Source organism: Dermacentor andersoni, chromosome 9 (genome assembly GCF_023375885.2).
Source record: "Dermacentor andersoni chromosome 9, qqDerAnde1_hic_scaffold, whole genome shotgun sequence".
NCBI classification, from domain to species: domain Eukaryota; kingdom Metazoa; phylum Arthropoda; class Arachnida; order Ixodida; family Ixodidae; genus Dermacentor; species Dermacentor andersoni.
Genome location: NC_092822.1, coordinates 43,645,202 through 43,667,722, shown reverse-complemented (window position 1 = coordinate 43,667,722; position 22,521 = coordinate 43,645,202). Strand labels below are relative to the sequence as shown.

Genomic DNA, 22,521 nt, shown 5'->3' with positions numbered 1-22,521 from the left:
CATGAAGAAGTCCCAGGCAACGAAGCCGTTCACGAGCTCGCCCGAGCACTCTACCACCGGGCAACTCTAGAGCAGCCAGTTCCAGGGATAAAAGATAGCATGATCACGTACAGGGAAATTGTCGATCACTGCAAAGCCGAAAGAAGAATCTTTCCGCCCCCGCATCGGTATCTCTCTCTGGAGGACGCTCGCATTTGGCGACGCCTCCAGGGAAACAATTGTACATCACCACATTGGATCTACTTAACACAGACAAGGGACTATAACGACGCCCTCTGCAAAATTTGTAAGCAAAAAGGTACGCTAGACCATATAATATGGGAGTGTGCTGGCTCCCCAGGGGCCAAGGAAAACATTGGCAGTAGAGACACCTGGGAGGCCTTGCTCCAGAGCGCGGCTGAAGACGACCAGCGTCGAGCAATCCGCCTGGCCGTTGAGGCCGTGAAGACTCACCGTCCTCAACGCGCGGGGACTGCTTCCTCCTCCCCCCCTACCTACGTGTAGGTGAAGAGGCGGGTATCCCAGCTCGGTGGAACAATAAAGTTTTCAATCAATCAATCAATCGGATCATCATATACAGCGCTACTATGGCGATGACAACGACGATGATGATGGTGATGATGACGATGTGTAAGTTTTCAGTTTCTTTTTAATACCTGGTCGTGCCATGTGGTATGACATATCAGCATAACACACTGGGTGTTTGAGCGAACACTTTCAAATTGAAAAAAGATTACTGTCGCAGATAGCTCAATTCTTGTACATGAGCTGGTCTACTCGGAGGGCGGACATTACTTGAATAAAAATTTAAATGCATAATCGAGTTACTAACAAAAATTCAAAAATCCAAAGTTTTTACCAATTACCTAATGGCACATATAGCAATGACGCCCTGGCTAATATATACTGAACGTTACTGACATTACATATTGCTGTCTATAATAGGCTCACAATTTCACCATACGACGGCCACGTACCAATTTTTATTCGATATCCCTCTGGTTTTTCTTAGTTTTGCACGGTGAATATTCAAAGCATTTCTTGCTTATGTTCCCTGCGCCAATGTCTGTCCTCTACTTATTACCTTGAAACTGCTGGTATTCCCAAGCATGACCTAATTTTCATGTACTTTTTGACGTATTCTCTGACATTGAGACCAGGTATGTGTAATCGTCCCCGCCGTGTCATTGCCTGCTGCAAACTGGCCCTCCGTTTATGAATTGGTATTGGCACCTTGACACATCGAAGGGCGCTTCCTTCTTCATCTACTGATTTTCGTCTCTATGCGTTACTTTTTTCATCGTTGCCTTATTTTCTATCTTTCCAAAGCAGCGATCGCACTGTCACTGTCAAACTTTAGGCTTATCTCTCCTTTATTTTCACTGCCTGCCTACTTAATGACCACTTTTTTAGCATTTCTTGCCTGTCGCTCCCGAATCCACATTTTGTTCATGATTTACTTAGAACGTCGTTGCCCATTTGCTGCAAGCGTATTTAGGCATATGCACCGAGTAAGCACGCATTCTACTGAATCGACGCCATATAGCGAATTAGCTACCGACCTATTCTTTGTGACGCTTTAACGCCTTCCACACACAGCTCTCGGTGTGTACTTGCGCGCCCTCACCACGCCTCACTCCTGCTTCTGCGGTGGTGTCCGGCGACGCCCGCATCGAATCACAGAGCTACCCTCCTTTGGGGATTCTCCGCTGGCTCTCGTTCTTGTCGCGGCCTGTCGAGCGGCGCGAAACTCGCGACGTAGGATGCTCGTTGAAGACCTGTGGCGATCTGTAGATTTGGCACTGTTTGATTCGTGTGCCATTCCTAAAGACCAATGGCGTGGGACCTCTTTTGTCAAGTGCATCCACCACACGCTTTCTGAAGTGCAGTCACGTGAGCGGTCATGGCCACGCATGAACGGCACCCGCGATCTGGAAGAAAGTATTCAAGATGGCGTCCACGCTTTGCTACATCACGTGCCAATGATTATAACGGTCGACACATGCGTGAGGTCAGAAGATATCCGGTCCTGCGTCTGCAGCAGATGGCCGACGGCTATCTAATATGTGCATGCCCTGGAACCAAAACTGTCTGCGAAAGTTCATTGAAGGTTGTGAAGTTGAGAACTGACCAACCAGAGTACTATGAACGATGGTTCATGAACAGTGCGTTTTGCTAGTCGCATTAGCAGTCTCAGTATGAGGCGGGCCTACACGCATATATTTAATTTCATTCTGACGTTAAGCCGTATGACAATTAAAGCGGAATAATAGGATCACCTTATCAGGCCACTACAATGACGCTGTAGACTTGCTCCGGATAAAAAAGAAGGAACGTTCACACACGTGGAATATGACGTATCGTCCGGACATCTTTTAATAATAATCACCTGGCGTGTCTGAAGAAATCGTAGGTGCTTTCATAAACCATGTTCAGAAACCATAAATCACAGAGTTCTTGTTCTGCGCCTGTTTTGCGATCTGGCTCCCTTTCTTCAAACGTTTATATGAACTTTCAGTTGTCAGCCATACATCTTTGTCTCGCTAGTACTTTTCCGCCCGCGGCTGTCTTCACCGTGTCCCTGCTGTCTCGACATAACAGTTCTGCTGTCTATTGTTAAGCGAGGTACTAGGAAATTAAAATCTATCAAACTGTAGCGAACATACCTCGACTTATCTCTGTGAATATTTTTAAACAAATTAATTTCTGGGGTTTCACGTGCCAAAGCAGCGATCTGATTATGATGCGCGCCGTAGGGGGGGGGGGGGAGCTGCAGAATAATTTTAACCACGTGAGGTTCTTTAAGAGCACTAAATGCGCGGCACACGGACGTTCTTGCGTTTTGCCGCCATCGAATTGCTGCCGCCGCTGCCGGCATTCCATCCTGCGAACTCGCGCTTAGAATCGAAACGCCCATAGCCGCAAAGCCACCACGACGGGTATGTGAATACTTAACATAGAGTATTTATATCTAAGAATACTTTGGGTCATTGTTGTGACAGACGTTTACCGTGACATCTCGATAGGAAATCCGTGACCGTTCAAAGCAGATGCGAAAACTGATGACGTTCACGGTTATTCGTTTTTTTTTTTGTGCTGCACCCAAAGTGAAGTGCTGCCCAGAGGAATGCTTCCTAGATTTGCGTAGAATTGCCATAGTGACATACTATGCAGGCTGAAAATGTGAGTACTTTCCAGTTATAGTATGCCCATTAATCTGGGTTCTGACTTGTCCTGCACCGTAAACCAGCCCGCCAACTTCCTGTGTTATTTAAAACGCGTCCACCATGCGTGTGATCAAGGCAACATAGCAATTGTGAGACCTGGCCTGGAATGTTTAGGTTATTCGGATGCACAACGCTGACTTCGTGAAGATAGAAATAAGTGTATGTGATGAAGAAGAAAACTAATATTGAAAATCAGGTGCACGTCAAACAAGTTCATCTTATCAAAACTACAGAAGGACATTCAAAGTCTAGAATGCAAGGAATACTCCTCTGTTCAGGTAGCATGTCTGAAAAACAAAAGCTTTTGGCCACCAATCAAGTCACATAGTAGCGGATGTTTCGGTTTGGTTCCAAAATGCCCAATACATTTTTACGTGTTCAGTTGCCATAAATCTTTCTAAGAGTAATTTTCAAAACAGCTATTGTGACTGAATTTACAATAGCGGACAAAACGAGGGCAAGAACGGTTAAAATGCTGATAAATATGGTGACACCCAAGTCGCCGACTAGGAGAACAATGTAGGTAGTAGCAACTACGATGGCAAAAACTACGAAAAGCAGGACTACGGTATAAAAAATGCCTGAAACTGCACCGATGATGCTCGTAACAGCCAAAAAAAAGAGAATAACTGGCGGTATGCGAATAGTGATTTTTGAAATCGAATCGAATGTGAATCGAAAAGTGCTAGAAACGAATTGAATAAGGAATACTTTTTGGATAGTTTTCGAATTAGGAACAGCTGTTATCACAATTAATATAAAACGATGTCCAAATCCCAGTATTGTTAAGGTTAGCAGGTTTCTGTCATTACACAATAGGTTATGAAGGGTTGTTTATTAAAAGCACAATTAATAATAATACAATTCTCTTTTGATTTCTCGCGTTGCACAGTTCACAAGCCCATGAAGATGCTGTTGGCCTACGCTCTTGCGATCTTCTTGACATCGGTGATTATGTTTCGTACTATTTCGGTGCTGAAACGCTAAGCCGCATTGCTATTAAAAAAATGGACCAGCCTTCACGAAGCAGCTATTTAGGATCCAAATACAATAACTGCAATATCATTTAACAGTCAATAAATGCTTTATAAATGCTTGATGCAACATTTAAAAGTAAATTTCTTGTCGTAGCTCACAACAACCAGTGTAACCCGAAAGAGCTTCACTGTTACAAATACCAGGTGAAGCATATGACTGCCATGTGGGTGCTCTAACAATGGACGTTCGATAAACGCGCATTTCATCAGTGAATCCCAACTCAATAGAAATAGCGGCACATTAGACTGTTATTGTGAGTAGCATTTGTTACAGCTTACATAATTCCGTAGTAACCAGAGGAATCAAATCCTTGATACACCTTCGTTTTGCAGTAGACATTTGAGCGACATGTCGACAGCACGCGGTATATGCCTCTGCAGAGTCTTTACAACCGAGTGTCATTGACGTTCCTAAATGAGAAATGGCTGTCAAGACAGGCAGGCTTCTTCAAAAGTTTATGCCGTGTGGTAGTGAGAACTGACAAGTGAAAATTATCATTTGTTTTCTCTTTGATGCATTACAACTCGTTCGGTAAATCAGCCAGTCAAATAAAAGGTAGATCAGATATTCATGTATGATCACTATGCATACCATTTGTATATCTTTTTCAGCACTGACGTTTCTCGAACACACTGCCTCCATTGTAAATTCGTCTTCGCGTTATAAGTCTACGCGCTATCTCCCACACTTCTTTAGTCCAGCTGATATGCGGCGACTAATTAAACCGCTTGTTATTTTAGATGATATTCACATTAGGTGATTGATGGCGATGATATGCTGTTTGGCGGCGCAAGGGTCAATTTCATTTATTATTCATTTATTTTACCTTAAGCGTCCTATACGAGGGACATTACAATAGGGGTGGGCATGGAAAGGGCGAAAGCAGCTGGTAGTGATGCTTATTATAGATGAGTATAGATACTCGATAGCAGTTTTGAACCATCGGAAATCGTCAATGAGTTCTGCTTCTTTCGGAACGTCATTATAGTCTCTGACATTTCAGAAATGCGGTGATGCGGGCATCTGACGGGATCATGGCGTTGGTTTGACCTGTGCGATTGGCTTGGGATACACGTTGAATGAGCTGGATGTCGCGTGGGGTGGAATAAAATAATCTGTGGTAAAGCCAGACGAGTGAAATTTGATGGCTCAAGTGACTGAAGGCAGTCGTAACGGAGATTTTATAGCGGAGACACTACAGCACTAGGAATAGTCGGAGAAGCAAATCCTCGTCTTGGTTCGGTTCTGAACGTATTACAGAACTCTAATGAGAGTAGATTGGTGGGGATCAAACATCGTATATGCAAGTGTAAATCGCACAGAAGTTTTGTAATTGACTGTTAGTCGGTATGCGTGACGCCTTCTAAAGCATCGTGTTGATTACAACAAATCCGACCACAGCAACCCGCCAAAATCTGTTGGAAGCTGCAAAGAAGGCTTCGCAATAAAAAACAAGGCATGATTGTGCTAGTATTCCCTGCAGATGGCTGCATTAGGTGTCAAATGATCGCTCATACATTGCCATACATAAAGATTCTAGCCGAATTGTCAAGGGTATGACGTAGAAAATCAGCAGGGGCCCAGAAACGATCACACTTGTTAATATTTTGAAGGAATACGTTTAGGTAAACGACACGAATGTGAGGCTCGAATATTTTCTAAGCTATGCAATAAAGCTTCTTTGTTGCTTTCAGTTACCGTCTAACGCAGTTTATATGCTTATAATAATTAGCATAAATTGGAAAATATTCTTCGTCAATTTTTCTAGTAAACATTGTCTCGCGAATACGCGAACGAAACAATTTCGGCAGCACTCATTCCACGATGAATGTCGACGTTAATGCGATCAGCATTGAAGCAATATAAGAACCAACATGTGGCCAACACCGAAAAATGTATGCAGTCGGGCCCCTCCCTCGCGCTTTCCACTGTACATGCTGCGCCATCTAGCCTTGCCGCCACAAGCCCGGCGCCGGGTGCAGAATGAATTCACTTGAACACCTTATAAATTTTAGAGGACCTGCCTGTCACTGAAGGGCGGCACGTACGCAGTGGAACATACCCAGGCACTGATGCAGGCGTGAAAGAGGATTATTGAATATCTGCACGTGCCTGGTGGTATGTATCCAGAACACAAGCTGGCGTCGAAGAGGTGCGTTCTAGGGCGGCACTTACCCAAGGTATACCCCAGTTGGCGTTAAGTAGGCTCATTGAAAACCGGCCTATACACAGTGCCACAAACCCAGTGACCGAAGTTTGGTTTGATGGTTTGTTTCGAATCTTGTTCCCTCAACACAGTAGCTCGATGCACTACTCGTTAGATCATGGACTACCTACCCCTTGACTCAAGTTGGCGGAAGAATGCTTCGAAGCAAACATAGATAGATAGATAGATAGATAGATAGATAGATAGATAGATAGATAGATAGATAGATAGATAGATAGATAGATAGATAGATAGATAGATAGATAGATAGATAGATAGATAGATAGATAGATAGATAGATAGATAGATAGATAGATAGATAGGATGCCTCTTGAACTTTACTGAATGCTAATCGTACTAATCCTCAATGGTTAACCTATTGTACAGTACCATAAGAAGGCTAATTGCATTAATATCAGACTCCCTAGACCTGAGTCGATGAGTGTACTAAGCAGGTAGGGTGCCTTGCACACGTTCTCATGATCTTCAGTGGATGTAAAAGCTGGACGAGTTTGCATATGTGGCACGTGATAAAAAACAGCGCGAAGAGAATACGCACGTGAAGATCGAGTCTGCCTGCGTATTCTGTTGTTCATTCTTATTTTTTACCTTGTTCCCACGCCCTACCAGCCCCATTCATACGATGGACCGAATGTTTTACAGAAACACTACTCTAGATTGGTATTCACTTGAACTCCACCGTGCATTGATCAGGAGCGCCTATAACATAAAGCTATTCCAAACTTTCCCATTTCAATTCTGCAATCAGCCCTCCGCGATTGGTCAAAAACATCGTGAGCCACACCCACTTCGCCTGGTTGTCACGGACGTCACGAAAACCGCAATAGCTGCCCATCTGACATGACGTGTGCACACTGATTATGCAACATTTGACCAAAAAAAATATTTCTGATTCGACGCCTTTTAGCCATTAACCGTCAGCTATTGGTTAAAAGTTTTCGGGCTGCACCCACTTCGCCTTCCTGTCACACGACGTCACGTAACCGCGAAAACTCTCCTCGTCAAAGTGACGTGTACGCGTTAAAGATGCATTAATATGCCGAACAACGTTGATTTTTTTTTGAATAGCCACGGGCAGCCCCGTTCCGAAAGGAAAAAAAGATGGCTGCCGCCGATCGCTCAGGCACTGGCTTCTCGCTCCTGCTGGAGAGCGTGTGTTTAATTGCATATAATAAACTTTCTTGCGCGGCCATGTAACGTTTCCAAGCACTCTAGGCACATTTACGACCTCACTCTGCCAAGTCTTCTTTGGTGAGGATTCGTTTTAGCGGCAATCTTAACCTTCCGTTGCATGCCGCCGCAATTTTCGACCAGCCACCGCAAGCTAAGTAATGGTAAACGGACCAATAGCAGACGCTGGCACGACCCTCCTCATGCGGTTATCGATTTTGAGTGCACTGGCTCGACCCCATCGAATCCCTCTCCACTTGAGCAGGCTCCTTGCCTCTTGTCTATCAACTAGATAAGACATGCCGCTCACTGTAGGCAATGTTACTTGTTTTTACAACAAACAAAAGTGTCCTCCTATAAACGAGGAGAGCGTTTGATTGGTCTGTTCACAGAACCCTGCGGTTCACCGCTCTATGCTTGCGTCCGTGGTTACGCAAATTGGACGTTAGGAGATTATGATAAAAACATATTCGAATAGTTTTACATTATAGGGCCTGTTACGTTTCGCCTACGACGCGCGGTATAGCCGGCGCGGATGCAACGGACGCCGGGGCTTCGTTCAAAGCGGCGGACATTTTGGCCCGTTCGGAGCTGCCGCAAAGCCTCCCCGCCAAGCGCGTCCAGGCGTGTTTCAGTGCCACGTGTCTTCGTGTGTGCGTGTGTGTGTGTGTGCCCACGCTTGTCAAAGCGCGGCAGCCGGGGAGAGGAGCTCCCGAAGTGTGAAGCGAGGAGGTCTGACCGGCGCCGGCTTGGCGGATGCGTCACTACACTTGTCTCAACGTGTCTCTCAGCCTGTCCGTGCCCCGCCGTCACGTGGTCTCGTCACGAGGCCTTCCTCTTGCCCTCAACTCCGAGAGTATAAGAGCAGCTGCCCCCGGACGCCAAGAGAGAGGCTCCGATTTCTTCTGTTGAGTAACGTGCTCTCCCGTCTCTCCACTTCGGTCGACCTGACCGGCCGCTCTTTTGCGATGCTAGAATAAACAAGTTGTTCTGTTAGCAGTCGACTCATGCTTTGCCGGGACCTTCGGATGCTTCCAGTTGTGCCCCAGGCCGCCAGGCCAACGCTACCCTTGGGGCTTGCGACCCATTTGCAACAACGGGCGTCAGCGCTGAGGTTCCAACAGGCCCTAGTAAATGTCACTATGTACGTTTGCAAGCCGGGAACTTTATCCACGAAATCTCTGTTTAGGTAATCGGTGACTTGTTGAAATTTCAAGTTCTCTGGCGTGGCTAGCGTATGGAGAAGGAAAAAATAAAAGAAAATTACGACAGAACCAATTTAACGGTGCCTCTCTACGGTAATGTGATTAGCATTCAAATAATGTAGTGACAGAATGAATTGCTGAAGACACGGTTATTTAGATTCTGTAGGGGTCATTCTGTTAGTTGAGTTGCTTGGCGTATATTCACATACACTGTTCTCAGGTATCGGCGCACATTGCTATGACACTCCCTAGCCTTGGTTGTTGATAAGCCTGACACCATTACAACGATTATATGATGACTACGCAGTGACGACGATAGAATGACGAAGAAATATTGACACCTACGGAATGACAAAGGTGGTATGACAACAACCGCATGATGATAATGGGATTAGAACGAATGTATGATGAGGATGGCCTGATGAGGACGGCCGCAGAAGAATGGTATTACGACGACTGTGTGATGACGAGCGCGTGACTACGATGGTGTGACAAGTGCTGGATGTGAAAGAATGACGACGATTGAATGACCACTACGGCATCACGACGACGATGTGACAACGAATACCAGACGATGACGCAATTATGACGATTTCATGACAACAGTATGATGACAATGGGTTGAGAAGGGCGTGACGCCAACCTTATGGTGACGATGACGTGATGGCAGTAGCATAAAAAGAATCTGATTACGAAGCTGGAGGGGCAACGATGGAACAAACACAACGGCATCACTACGACGGTGTGACGCCGAATGCATGATGCCCACTCGATGAAGATGGCGTCACGACAATGACATGACAAGAGTTGCATGATGAAGCTGGAATCACGACAATGCAACGACCATGACGGCATGGCTAGCTAGGACGTATCAAGTAGCCTATGCTATTATACAGCTTGGTTCATTGGGTCAACGCGAAATGCGTGACGATGATGTCATGGCAAAAGTGAGATGACAAGAGAGAGAGAGAGAGAGTAGAATTCAGGAAGGCAGGGATGTTAACCAGTCAATAGTCTGGTTGGCTACCCTACACTGGGGGATGGGAGAAGGGGAAGAGAAAGAAGGGAGAGAGAAGGTGTAGATACGTGTACGGACAGCACTTCAGTTAAAGTCGCTCGAGCAAACCAGAAGTTCTGAGAAAGCACAAAAGTGCCTTCACTGCCTTCCGAGCCGATGATCGGTCGGGACGGTGCTCTAATATGGTCTGTTCACTCAGAGGACGATCATCTAGTTTCCTCAATGTGTTGGACAAAGACTGTCTTTGTGCTTGAAATTGAGGACAATGGCACAATAAGTGGTCAATGTTCTCCTCGCATCCGCAAACATCACATGCAGGAGTATCAGCCATTCCAATTAGTGCTGAGTAGGCATTCGTGAAGGCAACCCCAAGCCATAACCGACACAGAAGAGACGCTTCACGTCGGTGTAGACCCGCCGGAGGTTTGAGTTGAAGTGACGGGTTTAGTCTGTGCAGTCTGTGCGCCTTGTATGTGCTGTGTTCCACTCTGCCAAGGAGATAGTGCGTGCTAGAATGCCAAGTTGCCTCGCGGCGTCGGTCCTTGAGAGAGGAATGGGGACGCAGCGGTCTTCTTGGTTTGACGTCCGAGCTGCCTTATCGGCGTCATCATTTCCAATGATACCGCAATGACCTGGTATCCACTGAAAAGAGATATGGCCGTGAGATGACAAAGCTGTAATTATGACAATGAGGTAAGCACGACGATGGTATGGCTACGAATGCGTGACGGTTGCATGATGAGGATGGCGTGACGACGACAGTATGACAAGAGTTAGATGATGAAGCAGGAATGACGACGATGCAACGACCACGACGGCTTTATAATCACGAACACATATTTATTTGCCCAAACTACTAGACAACTTGCTTCAGTGGGTCGACATGATAGGTGGGACGATGATGGTATGGAAAAAGTCAGTTGACGAAGCTGGAATGACGACAGTGGAATAATCACGATGGCATCATGACGACGGTATGACTACGAATGCATGACGGTTGTATGACGGGGATGGCATGTCGACAACAGCATGATTGGAGTTGCACGGCGCAGCGGGAATAACGACGATATAGCGAACGCGATGGAATCACAACCGCGAGCACAGAACTAGCGGCCCAGGCAATCAGACAACTTTCTTTGAGGGGTCAGAGTAAAAGGCGTGACGATGACAGCTTGATGAGAGCCAGATTACTACGCTGGAATGACACTGACAGCATGACCACGACGACATCACGAGCGCGAGTTTGGCCTAAGCTCGCGAATGACCAAAGTGATTTCAACCTCTTAGTTCGACCTCTAGCGTCAAGACCCAGGTAACCAAGAGTATGAAGGGCCAAATACGCTGGGGACTCAGATCTCTTTCGAAGGCGCTGTAGAAGGGCTCGCCCGGCTGCGGTCTGTTTGAGGCGCGCTATTTGTATCAATAACCTTTGTGAAGCGACTAGGCTAAGCGGTTTCGATAGACTCATAATGTCCTGCATTGTTAGGAGCAATCTGCGGAGCACCATGAGCCCTCCTTAGGCCCTTTCTGTGTAACACCTCAAGTCGTTCCAGCTGTGATAGCGAGGGCGAAATTAAAGGGAGCTGGTACATTATTGGACTCGTCACCAGTGCATCGTGCAACCTGATCATTGAAGAAGGGTGATTTCCCCATTGCTCACTTGCAACTCTACGGATCCCATTGAGACGCGAAGATAGTGATGTCACAATCGAGTAGACAGCTCGTCGCCACTGTAGACGGTAGTTCATTCGCGAACCTCGATTGTTCATTGATAATTCCCCACGTTGGCGCTAAGCGGAGTTCTCCTTTGGCGGCAACGCGTTCGCTCGTACTGCAACATCTTGAGGCTGAATATGCACGTCATCTTCAAATTTTCACTGATGGCTCTGTGGACAGGGTAGAGGATCTAGTGCAGTTGCTTTTCACATTCCCTCTTTGAAGTATGATTGCTCTGTTCGCTTCACAGCAGTCGTGTCCTCCACAAAGGCCGAAAGCGTTGCCATTGAGGCCGCTCTAAAGAGCTACGGTTTTGTACGCCTCAACCTGTTGTCATTCTTACACACTCAAAATTTGCCATTCAAAGGTTATAGCCCGGGTTCCCTACTGATGCCTTATGTCTTAACCCCCTACGCTCGGTACCCAATCTCCATATCAAAGGCTTCTCCATACGTTTCCAATGGGTGCTCTCGCACATAGGTATCATAGACAACGAGATAGTGGACAGCCTCGCCCATAAAGCGCTGTCTGGGAATCCATTGAGAAAAGTGCCTCAATATGACAACAGACGCTTCAGAGAAGCGGTGTTGTGCCACTTCAGTTCTTTGTGGAGCTCAACTCACAAGCCATGTGTGACCAAGGGCCTCAAAAGAAATCAAGCCACTCTACTGCTCCGCATTTGCATGGGCTCTGCTCGTACCCCTGCGTGGATGTATAAGACTGGCCTCGTGTTGTCTCCATTATGTTCAACGTGTGGTGGGTGCGGTGACATAGAACTTTAGCTTATGTGCTGTGTTCTGTATAACGTGGAAAGCAGTGTGTTATTCGTGCCCCTCAAGAAGACAGGAGTTCCTCACAGTTCTCTTCAGGACATTGTTTTCCCGCGCGGGAACTAGTTGTGTAGGAAGGAGGTTTCTCGCCTTCTTTTAGGTTACCTGCAGGACACGGATTTGGCCTACATATAGTGACCTTAGGCGTCACTATTTGTAATTGTGAGGTCTGTGTCTGATTTATGTGATTTACTTATTTTAGGTGTCGCTACGGTGGAGCAATTGCCGGCAGCAACTGCAAGCCTAACCCCACCAGTAGCCTACAACCACTCAACTTTGGCCCAAGCTGGTAGAGAACTTGGGTCACTGGATCGGCGCAAAAGGCTATTAGATAGATAGATAGACAGACAGATAGATAGATAGATAGATAGATAGATAGATAGATAGATAGATAGATAGATATATAGATAGATAGATAGATAGATAGATAGACAGACAGACAGACAGACAGACAGACAGACAGACAGACAGACAGACAGATAGATAGATAGATAGATAGATAGATAGATAGATAGATAGATAGATAGACAGATAGATAGATAGATAGATAGATATGCTCAAATGCGTGAAGTAGGTAAATAATGCTAATCGCATTAAAACGTATACCTCCACGACGCCACATGGGATAGGCATTGTGGTTCTTCAGGCTTCGGCAGCAACTGCGTATTTCGCGACCGGGCGCAAGGTGAACTGGCAATCGCGGTTCAATCTCGCGTGTAAGGGACGCAAGTGGGCAGGCGGCACAGAAGGGAGGGGGGGGGGGCGACTTTTGCTCAGCCAACAAGTGCGTACTTCGAGCGGCGGCGCGCGGTTGCCCGCTTTATCTTGAAAGCGCTCCTCAGACGACTCATACATTTCTGCGTGCTGTTTTGTCTGCGCTGTTTGCGTTGAAGCGATAGACAGCACGAAGGTCACTTCACTCGCTACTGCTGTCACACTTGCTCACGCCAGCGTTTTGACAGCGAGTACCCACGGTCATCGAGTGTGATGTGTTAATGTTTGCCGGTGCGCGTGCACACGTAGCTATGTAATTTAGATACAACGGCGCCTTCTACTCCGGCGGCTACTACGTATGGCCCGGCCGCGCGGGTCCTGTCTTGAATAGGGAATCTTTTTAAGTTTATGCGGCCGATAAAACTACTATGCTTACTTCGTATAGCTGTCTGTTAATTTGCTATCGCAGTCGCTGCTTCCCCTTTCAGGCGAATCTGCGACTTTTTTTTACGTTGCCGACGCGTTCGAGGATAACGTTTTGTGTTATTGTAGAGATAGACACACGTGCACCTTCTAACTGCTGTGAATGGAATGTGACAAACTAGAGTGTAGGAGAAGCGGTAATTCCTTTTTTTTTATTCTTAAGGTTTTCTGAGAGCATGCTTCTTACCTTGCTATTTTTCTTCTTCAGATTACCGTATGTGTGGCTAATGCAGGTACGTATGATTGCTTTTTTGTACTTTAAGGGAATGGGGAGGAAGCATGCCGTATTCCGTTGCGCGCATGGCACCGAGGGAGGCGAAGGAGGGGGCGTTGTACTACGGCCGCGCACGGTCGCGCGGGCTTCATCTTGAAAGCGATCTGCTGTGTTCTTTCCGCTCAGTTTGCGTTGAAGAGATTGACAGCACGAAGGTCATTTCGCTTCTTGCTGCTGCCATGATTCCTCTCGCAAGCATTTTGACAGCGTGTGTCCGCGGTCATCGACTGTGAAGTGTTCATGTTTGCCTGTGCGCTTGACACCATGCTAGGTAATTTAGATACATCGGTGCCTTATACTCCAGCGGCTGCAGTGTATGGCGCGGCCACGCGAGCCCTGTCTTGAATACGACCTGCGATGCGGACAGAGTACGCGTCTACGCGAACTGAGGGCCGATAGCATCGTGTGTGCTACAGCGCACATATGCTTGCGCATCATCTGCGTTCGTGAAGTGAAACGTCAATGTAACGTTTTTGTAATCTTACAGTTGGGGGCCGTGGTGCGAAGCGCATGCGGCGAGCAGGACTGTCGTGTTCGGGAGGGAAGGTAACAGCAGAAGTGGCTAGAGCGTCAGAGTCCAAGCAGGAAGGCTTGAGATGGTCGACGGAGACCGTATCATCCCGGCCGTTGACGAGCAATAGAAAGGGTTTAGGTGCACGCTCGAGTACTTTGAGCGCATTATCATACGGAGCTGTAAGGGATGATGCACAGCGTCGCGGCGCACAATGACGTGCGTGCAGTTCTCAAGGCCAGCGTTGACCTATACGTACCGGGAAGAACGTCGTTGTTGGTGGGGGGGGGGGGGGGGGGGGGAGCACAGTGCGCATAACGCTGCGTAGACGGTGGTCGTTATATGTAGCCGCAGGTGCCTGGTGTCCACAAATTATATTTTTAGCCCAGCTCGTTTATTAAGGCGGAAGCTTGATTCCGCCGATTCCGCTGCTTGTGCACCATCAGCATGCTGGGCGTGTCCTCGTCGTCTTTTGTGACCGGACCCTTGTGGTATGTAGTAGTGCCCTACAGAATCAAGTATATCGCCTAACGACAGATCAGGACCTGTATGTGTTAGCCATACAGGAAGCGAGAATTTCAGGAAAAGAAGATATCGCGAGCATGGTGCAGCGTTTCACGCCGCGGTGTTACGTCGTCGTAAGCCATGCAAATGGTGCGTCGGCTCGATGTGTGCTTTTTGTTATAAAAATTTTGAGGCTTTTATGCAGAAAACTATTTCGTCTCCAATTGGAAGACTAGTCTTATGGGATTTGTTGTTGTGCAATAAGGAATCGCGGATTTTTTGTGTTTACACCCCAAACGAAGTTGACAAAAGGGAAAATTTCTTCGCAATTGTTAGGCTACACTTCAGCTCACAGAAGCACATTGTTTAAATGGGCGATTTTGGTTGCGTGTTGAATGGGCGTGATAAAACGAGCCGGACCGCTTTCAGAAACAAAAGCACAAATTTGTTAACGAACCTAATCAAGAAATATCACTTGGATGACTTGGCTAAATGCCTACAGACGGCTCATGTCGCGGAGTATGTGCACTTTCAGTGCACCAGCCGTGCTCGTCTTGACCGAATTTACCTTCCATTGGACATGGATACGAAGTGTACAAATAACGATGTGTTGCCAATGTCATTTTCGGATCGCTGCCTTGTTAAATGCGTCATATTGTAAGAGTTGGGGTCGGGCATGAAATAGATGGTTACTAGCCCATGCCATCGTCCGACTCATCCGTGCTAAGGACGTTGTTGAAGGGAGGGACTTGTTCTCAACGAGAACGAGGGATATGGGATTTATTTACGATATCTACATGAAGGGTGGAGAACGCGACAGTTCATCAGTCTAGCATGGCTGAAAACGGAGCACCCCGAAGAGCCGAACACGGCTGCTTAAAAGCCGCTGTCTTGCCTAGATCCCTGGGTGAGGGAAAACTGCCGTTCAACCTTCGTCCAATGGGAGCGTCCCAAAGGCATCGTAGTCGACCCGCCTTTGAGGGGGAGGGTTCATGCACTCTATTTCGCACATTGGTTTCGCGGAACACACCGAGGGGAGTGAGTCGTCGTAGACAGGTGTTGATATGCTTGACCCTTGACCCTTGATTGCAGTGCTGACCCCGCAGCTAGCAGCCGCGTCTGTTCATTGACTGTGACGATTTCTGGGGCCCGTGAGAAAGCACTGTAAAACACCCTTTTCCAGGAGTTCGGTTGCTCCAAGTAGACCGTGACGGCGACGGCGAATCTACTAACAATACACGGTCCGCCGAACGAGTAGCCTGGCAGGGGCCGCTGGGCTGTACGAGGAGGCGCATTGTTGGCTTTACAAAAGCGACTTGTCGCACCGGCCGGAAAAGGTTCGAAGTTCGCTTCTCCGAAGATCGCCACCTCCGCAGCTGTAGTGGCTGGGAAAATTTTGCAGGTCGGCACCCCTACAGGCCGATCCTAACAATATATAAAAAGGACACATGTAGTTTTAATTGAAACTTATTGGAAATTAACCTGGAGCTCATTAGCGACAAAACTTGCATGGGTGCAGTAAAACACAGAATAAGCAAAATTAGGTTTGAATATGCAAGCAATATTGGAGAACAATGGGAATTGTGCAAACAGCACGTCAAAATGAAGGCTATTGAAAGATCAAGTTGCATAAGATATAAAGAAAAAGGCACGAAGGCGCAAGCAATAACGCTCAAGAAACTGATTTCACTTGAATGCTGAACATCTGGCGTATTTAACGAAGGTGTGCAAAAAATTTAACAGAAGCTCCAAGTAATAGAAGAGGAGAACTACCGTGGCGCAATTGCGAAGACGAGAGCGGAAGGACTGACCGCAGGGGAAGTGCCAGTGGAAAGTGCGTTAGGGTTAGAAAAGACATGCGCCAGTCGAACTCACATTCACGAGATTGAGTGAAACGGTAATGTGTTAACTTCAGCATGGACCAGGTATTTTTTCAGCATTACGCTGCGAAATGTCGGCGTAGATAAGTTTAAGAATGCTTTTTTGGGTGCCATGCCACGGCTTCATGATGAAAGAAAAGAAAGATTAGAGCAATCGATATCAGAAGAATAAATCAACTTAAGTTTCGCGCTGTTACATAACTTGCAAATTTATTGAGTTATACATAATTTAGATATGGATAAGTCAGCCGGACCTGACGGGTTGAGTGAATCTCTTTGCAAAGCTTTCAAAGGGCCCATCACCAGGCCACATAGAAAATTTCGGTTACACGCTGGAAGTTACGTGACCTCTAGGGAGCGTTCTGTCACAAGAATTTTTCAAACTGGTTCATTAGTCGCCGAGATAGAAATATTTCAGCGGTGCAAACCCATGATTTAAGGAGCCGAGGGCCACTGCTAAGAGAGACACTCTTTCCACTTGCCCCTCTAGCCTCCGCAAGCGAAATTCCTTCCCTGGGTTCGTCGATATAGGAGCTCGAGGATCGCGTGGCACATACATCACGGACCCCGCCTTTAGTTTTTTTCTTCGTTTTGTTGCTGCGTGGCGCACTTCTGCAGACGGTGTCGCGCACGAGTTATTGCGTTTGTCTCGTTTCCCGCAGCGCACGATTTTGCGCTGTGCACGAGGACACCCTACTAGCGGCATAAGTACACGAATACTGAGGCAGACACAAGCGGATCACAGAGCAGGATCGCGCGCTGGGACGTGGTAGAAAATGACAGACTTTTGTGATCTGCGCGCGCGACTGCACGGCGTGGGAAGAAGCAGACGAAACGGAAGTACATCCCTCTTGCTGCGGTGCGAAGTAAAACAAACACACGCACACATTCGGTTTGTGCACTTTATTTTTCTAAACTTTAATTCGTCTATTGAAGCAACAGGTTGCACAAATAACAGATATTGAGGAGTGCAGATTTTTGGGCTAGCTCGTTCGTTGCGTCAATTGAAGTCAGCGCTGGATTGACACCGAGAAGAAAGTAGCGCAGGTCCTGTCATCTCTCTCGTCTGTGTCAATCCAGCGCTATGACTTTAATTGATGTAACACATGTTGCCTTGTATAATTCTCGAATTCACTTGTAACTACGAGTGACGTCACAGCAGTGCGATGTACGTAGGCGCACTTGTGCGATAACGCCGGCTCTCCAGCTGGGAGTGCCACACCCGCGAGGAGAAGGGCAAATGGCGTTCGGTTTGAAATTTCGGCTCTTTCCGCGGCGCGTAGCGATGTAGTACTTAACAGACACGATCGTTAGCAGGCGTTGCATGAACGGCGCTTGTCAACTTAAAATGGCCAAACCTGGTGTGGGGCCTTTTAAGAAATTGTCCCGGTTCTTGCGGCAGTTTTTAATGAGGCGTACGAGCTTAAAATGCTGCCGCCATCGCATAGCACATCTCGCGCAGTCTTCATCCCAAAAACAGACCAAACGGGAAAACTAAAACTGCCCACGTAATTAGGACCCATCTCATTGACAAACGTCCACTACAAGGTCCTAACGAAGGTTTTCGCAGCGAGGCTTCAGTTTGTTATGCAAAGAAATTGTTGGCGACCATCAAACATGTTGTATAAAAGGTCGTTCAATTTTGTAAATGGCCTCCATAAAGCTAGATGCGTTGTGGAGTGCTGAGACGATATGCAGGTTTGCGTAGCGGTTCTTCAGATAGACCTACAAAAGGCATTTGTCTGCGTTTCGCATGATATTTTGTTAGCTGTATTGGAATACATCAGGGTCGGCACTGTTATCAGACAAGGTGTAGCCATGGCCTGCCAGAACTGCTCCACACATTCAGTTGTAAACAAGACGGTAGGAAACTAAATTATTGTGCGACGTTCGGAACGACAAGGTTGCCCACTCAGCCCTTCTGTGTATATATTGGAACACTGTGTCGCTCCATATTGCATGATGGCGCCATTCAGGGTTTTCGCCTGCACATGCCAGAAGTTAAACTCTTGGCGTATGCAGACTACGTAGCTATTTTCTGTGAGAACAAAAAGAAAGCATTGTTGATGCAGTTGGAGTGGATAAACAATTTAGTCAAATCTCTTGAAGTTCTGTGAACTGGGAAAAGTGCCTGTAGTTTTGGCACGGAGAATGGCCTTCGACGCCAGACGCTTTCGCAAACATTTGTATTGTCGTGGCATTGTGTTTGTACTTAGCTTTGTACGTCTTATATAGGGTTTTCTAATGCCGTACTTGCTCGACCAAATGTACATCGCATTCTTATATACTGTGTTGCTATGTACCCCCCTCCTGCCTAGAGCCTAACATCCAAGTTGGTAGTATGTAATAAATAAATAAATAAATAAATAAATAAATAAATAAATAAATAAATAAATAAATAAATAAATAAACAAATAAATAAATAAATAAACAAAAAAAATAAATAAATAAGGTGGGAAACTGCTGCAGTAAAATATCTTAGTGTGCCGCTTGAATTCTACAAAGCTAATGAGCAGTACTGGCAACAAGTAAAATAGATGCGTGAGAAGGTGGACAAGTGGAATGTGGCTGATCTGTCCATCTTCACCAGAGCAACAGCGTGTAATTTGTTCGTTATCGGTAGGATATGGTTTTCAATGCAAGGGCCATGCTGTTTTAGGCTAAACATTCAGAAATTTCATCGCATATTTCCAGTATTTTCGTGGGCCTCGAGTTGGGAGAGGTGTAGTCGGACGAACCTATTCAGGTGCGTCAAAGATGGGGCAGTAGGTCTTGGACAGCTCTTTGTGCGTCAGCTCGTAAACACATTTATATTTTTTTCGTGGCGTTAGGAACCCTTTCTTGCACACTGTATGTCCGATGAGAAGGAGCAAAGCGTTACCCGATTTTATTGTTGCCACAAACAGCATTCCCAGTACCCTTAAGGGGTTTTTAAGGAGATTGTCTCCACTGTGCGCTTCTCAAGCATACGTTTTTCAAAAGAATATCTGTGTTTTGTCCAACGAAAGAAGTTTCATATATATGTGTGCGATACCGAGTTTCATGTGCCTTTATATAGATCCCTTTAAAATGTTAGCCATGGTTCGAATGTCCCTAAAGAGGGTAACTAGTATGCAAATTTCGCCAGGGGTTAAAACTTTCTTTTTCAAAGTTGATACAGGAACGCTTCCAGTCAAAACAGTTCTGGATAAAAAGTTATTTTTGGACTGTGGGGAACACTTTGTTTAATCTGTAAGCATCCCGAGACCATAGGTCATGTTTTCCTGCATTCTTTGGGAAGACGTGTCTGTTTGGGATGCTTTATAAATGACAGTTAAAAAAGAACTCCCGCTAGATCCCCACGGCATCTGGTATCTAGCGGTATAGAACAATGATGATGCACTTCCTTTTGATCTACTAATGCTCGTTGGCGTTCACAGCCTCTGGCGCGCCAGAATGGCTACGTACTACTGTTAGCCAGACGCATGACTGGCGCGAATGTGCTTCCGAAAAAGCATGGACACCTATCTGGAGGTACAAAAAGCGCAAGAATGCCCTCCGGAATTGTTGTCGAGGTTAGAACCCTTGACAAAACTAAGAGAATTTTGATGCGATTGCAATGATACTTGTTCGTAGATTACGCATTTCGCGTGCTTGTTCTCTTAACTACTGCGTTGCTAATAAATGAACTTGCCAATGAGCCAATAAAAAAAGCGTCCATGGCGTAATGGTTTCAATGTAGCACTTCTTTACTAGAGATCCTGTGCTCGAATGCTGCCGTCATACCATTTGAATAATGTTTATTTATTTATTTATTACACAGTACTTTGTTGAGGATGACGAGTTTACAAAATCACGAAGCCGTTTGAAACAAAAAGGGCGAAGTTTAGGCAAATCTATGCACTTCCCATAATTCTCATGCTGGATGAACCGCCACGATAGCAGCTCCTGTAGATATGAGCGTGAGAGCTCCCTTTAGTGATTATTGTATGAATATTATTGTATATTATTGTATGACTTAGTATTATTGTATGGCAGATTGGTGTAGAGATACTGCATATGCTCCCTTCGGGAGCCGTACACAATAACTCTAGTTTTTCACGGGCTCGCGTAGTCTGTAAGCTTTTGCTGTCGACTGTAGTTTGGTAAAGATGCGAGTAAAACTGCAGATGTACCCTTTGCTTTCTTTCAGTTAAACCCAGCGTAGACGAAGTCTATTGGGTGTACCTGAGCCGAGTGGCCGAAGCTTATATCAACATAATTAACGCGACAAAAGGTGGCAATGTCATCTCCTGGGGTTTTACTGGAGACTACCCTTATTGGACACACTCGCATCCTCGGGAAAAGTAAGGCAGATTTTTATATTATTCAATGCTTTAAGATGAGGCCACATATGCTTAGGTTAGGTAATGTTTCTAGTCATCAGTAGTTGTGCATTTGGGATTTATTGTGGCAGTAAATTTGTTTCTTTTGCTGCGTTTCCTTCTTAATATAACCGAGTCAGAAATTTTTCGTCTTGATCGATAAGTAAATTACTGATATACATTTTATTTATGAACGCTGAATGCATGAGTAAATAAGGGAATGTAAGAATGCATTGATTAATAAATAAATGAATTACGATACAAACACACTAATTCTTTCACTTGTAAAAGCCTATAGCCAGAGTAAATTGCGAATGCACATTTCGTGGATCAGATCTTTTTGACGTGACCCTGTTGGTACTTTCTGTAAATGCAATGAGCCGTATGACAAAAAAAAAAAAGAAAGAAAGAAAAATAGAAATTGCTTCGTCTCTTCCTCTTGTTTTTCCTTTCCTTGGCCTTTTTCTACCGCTGTTAACTTTATTCCTGGTTTTACAAGCGTTCAGGGATCTTCACGTCGCTTGAAGTTCATGTTTCTTTATCTTGACTGCAACTGTTGCGTACCCAGTAGCGGGTTTAAGACGGCACTGAAGTAAATGCTAGCATTCTTATTTTTCTGCGCAGGCATCCCGTGAAGGCGAGTGTAGACGCACGAGATTACTTGGAGTGCAGAGGAACGGACACGTTAAATGCTGAAGAAGCAAATTGCGCTGGATTTTTCACGTGGATCATCAACGGGGGCATATCGAGTCCTTTCAGTGCGGAGGTAGATGGACTTGTTCCCGTATTGTGCAGCAAACTACAGAAAAGGAGACATGTGTTTGACGTCAATGGTCTAACTATAGAGTCAGCAGATGAGATGTGGGGCAGTAAATCCGGCCCCGAGCGCCGAAAGTTCGTTCAGGTAAACGATTTAGTTGTCTTGAAAGCAATTTTTGAAATTTATAATATGCTTTTTACTTCAATTCCTCTGCTCAAAATCTTGCACGGTTTGGCGCATAGTGACTAGGCATCGGTGCTTAGAAACTAGATCTCTTTGCCAGCCAATAGTTTCCAGCAGTAAATGTATTGCTGAGAAGTTACCGGCGAACGCAGTGCTCTATCTTTACAGTGCAAAGGGCGATGTCATCTGTGTCACTCTTCGCCTCTATTCAATTACTAGCTATCCGAATTTATTCTACTCGAGTTACTGACACTCGAGACCTTGATGTGGTCTCTTGGGCCCAGTCAAGCTGTTTCGCACAGCTTTTTGCCCAAGAGCTGCGACCACGTGTATGGTGAAATAAAATGAATTAAATTGAATTGACATTGCAACACTGCATGGTTCGATGTGCGGGTAGATTCGGCACACTTTGGCGATTTTCTTATTCACCGATTATTT

At 45.9% G+C, this 22,521-nt stretch overlaps 1 long non-coding RNA gene across 1 annotated transcript; it reads left to right on the top strand.

The window, feature by feature from the left end:
- Window positions 1-2,823: 2,823 nt before the first annotated feature.
- LOC126527738 (uncharacterized) lies at window positions 2,824-22,039 on the top strand. Its single transcript, XR_011890138.1, has 5 exons — window positions 2,824-2,939; window positions 4,120-4,175; window positions 13,837-13,861; window positions 20,969-21,122; window positions 21,765-22,039. It is a non-coding gene; the product is annotated as an uncharacterized lncRNA (long non-coding RNA).
- The last annotated feature ends 482 nt before the right edge of the window (window positions 22,040-22,521 follow it).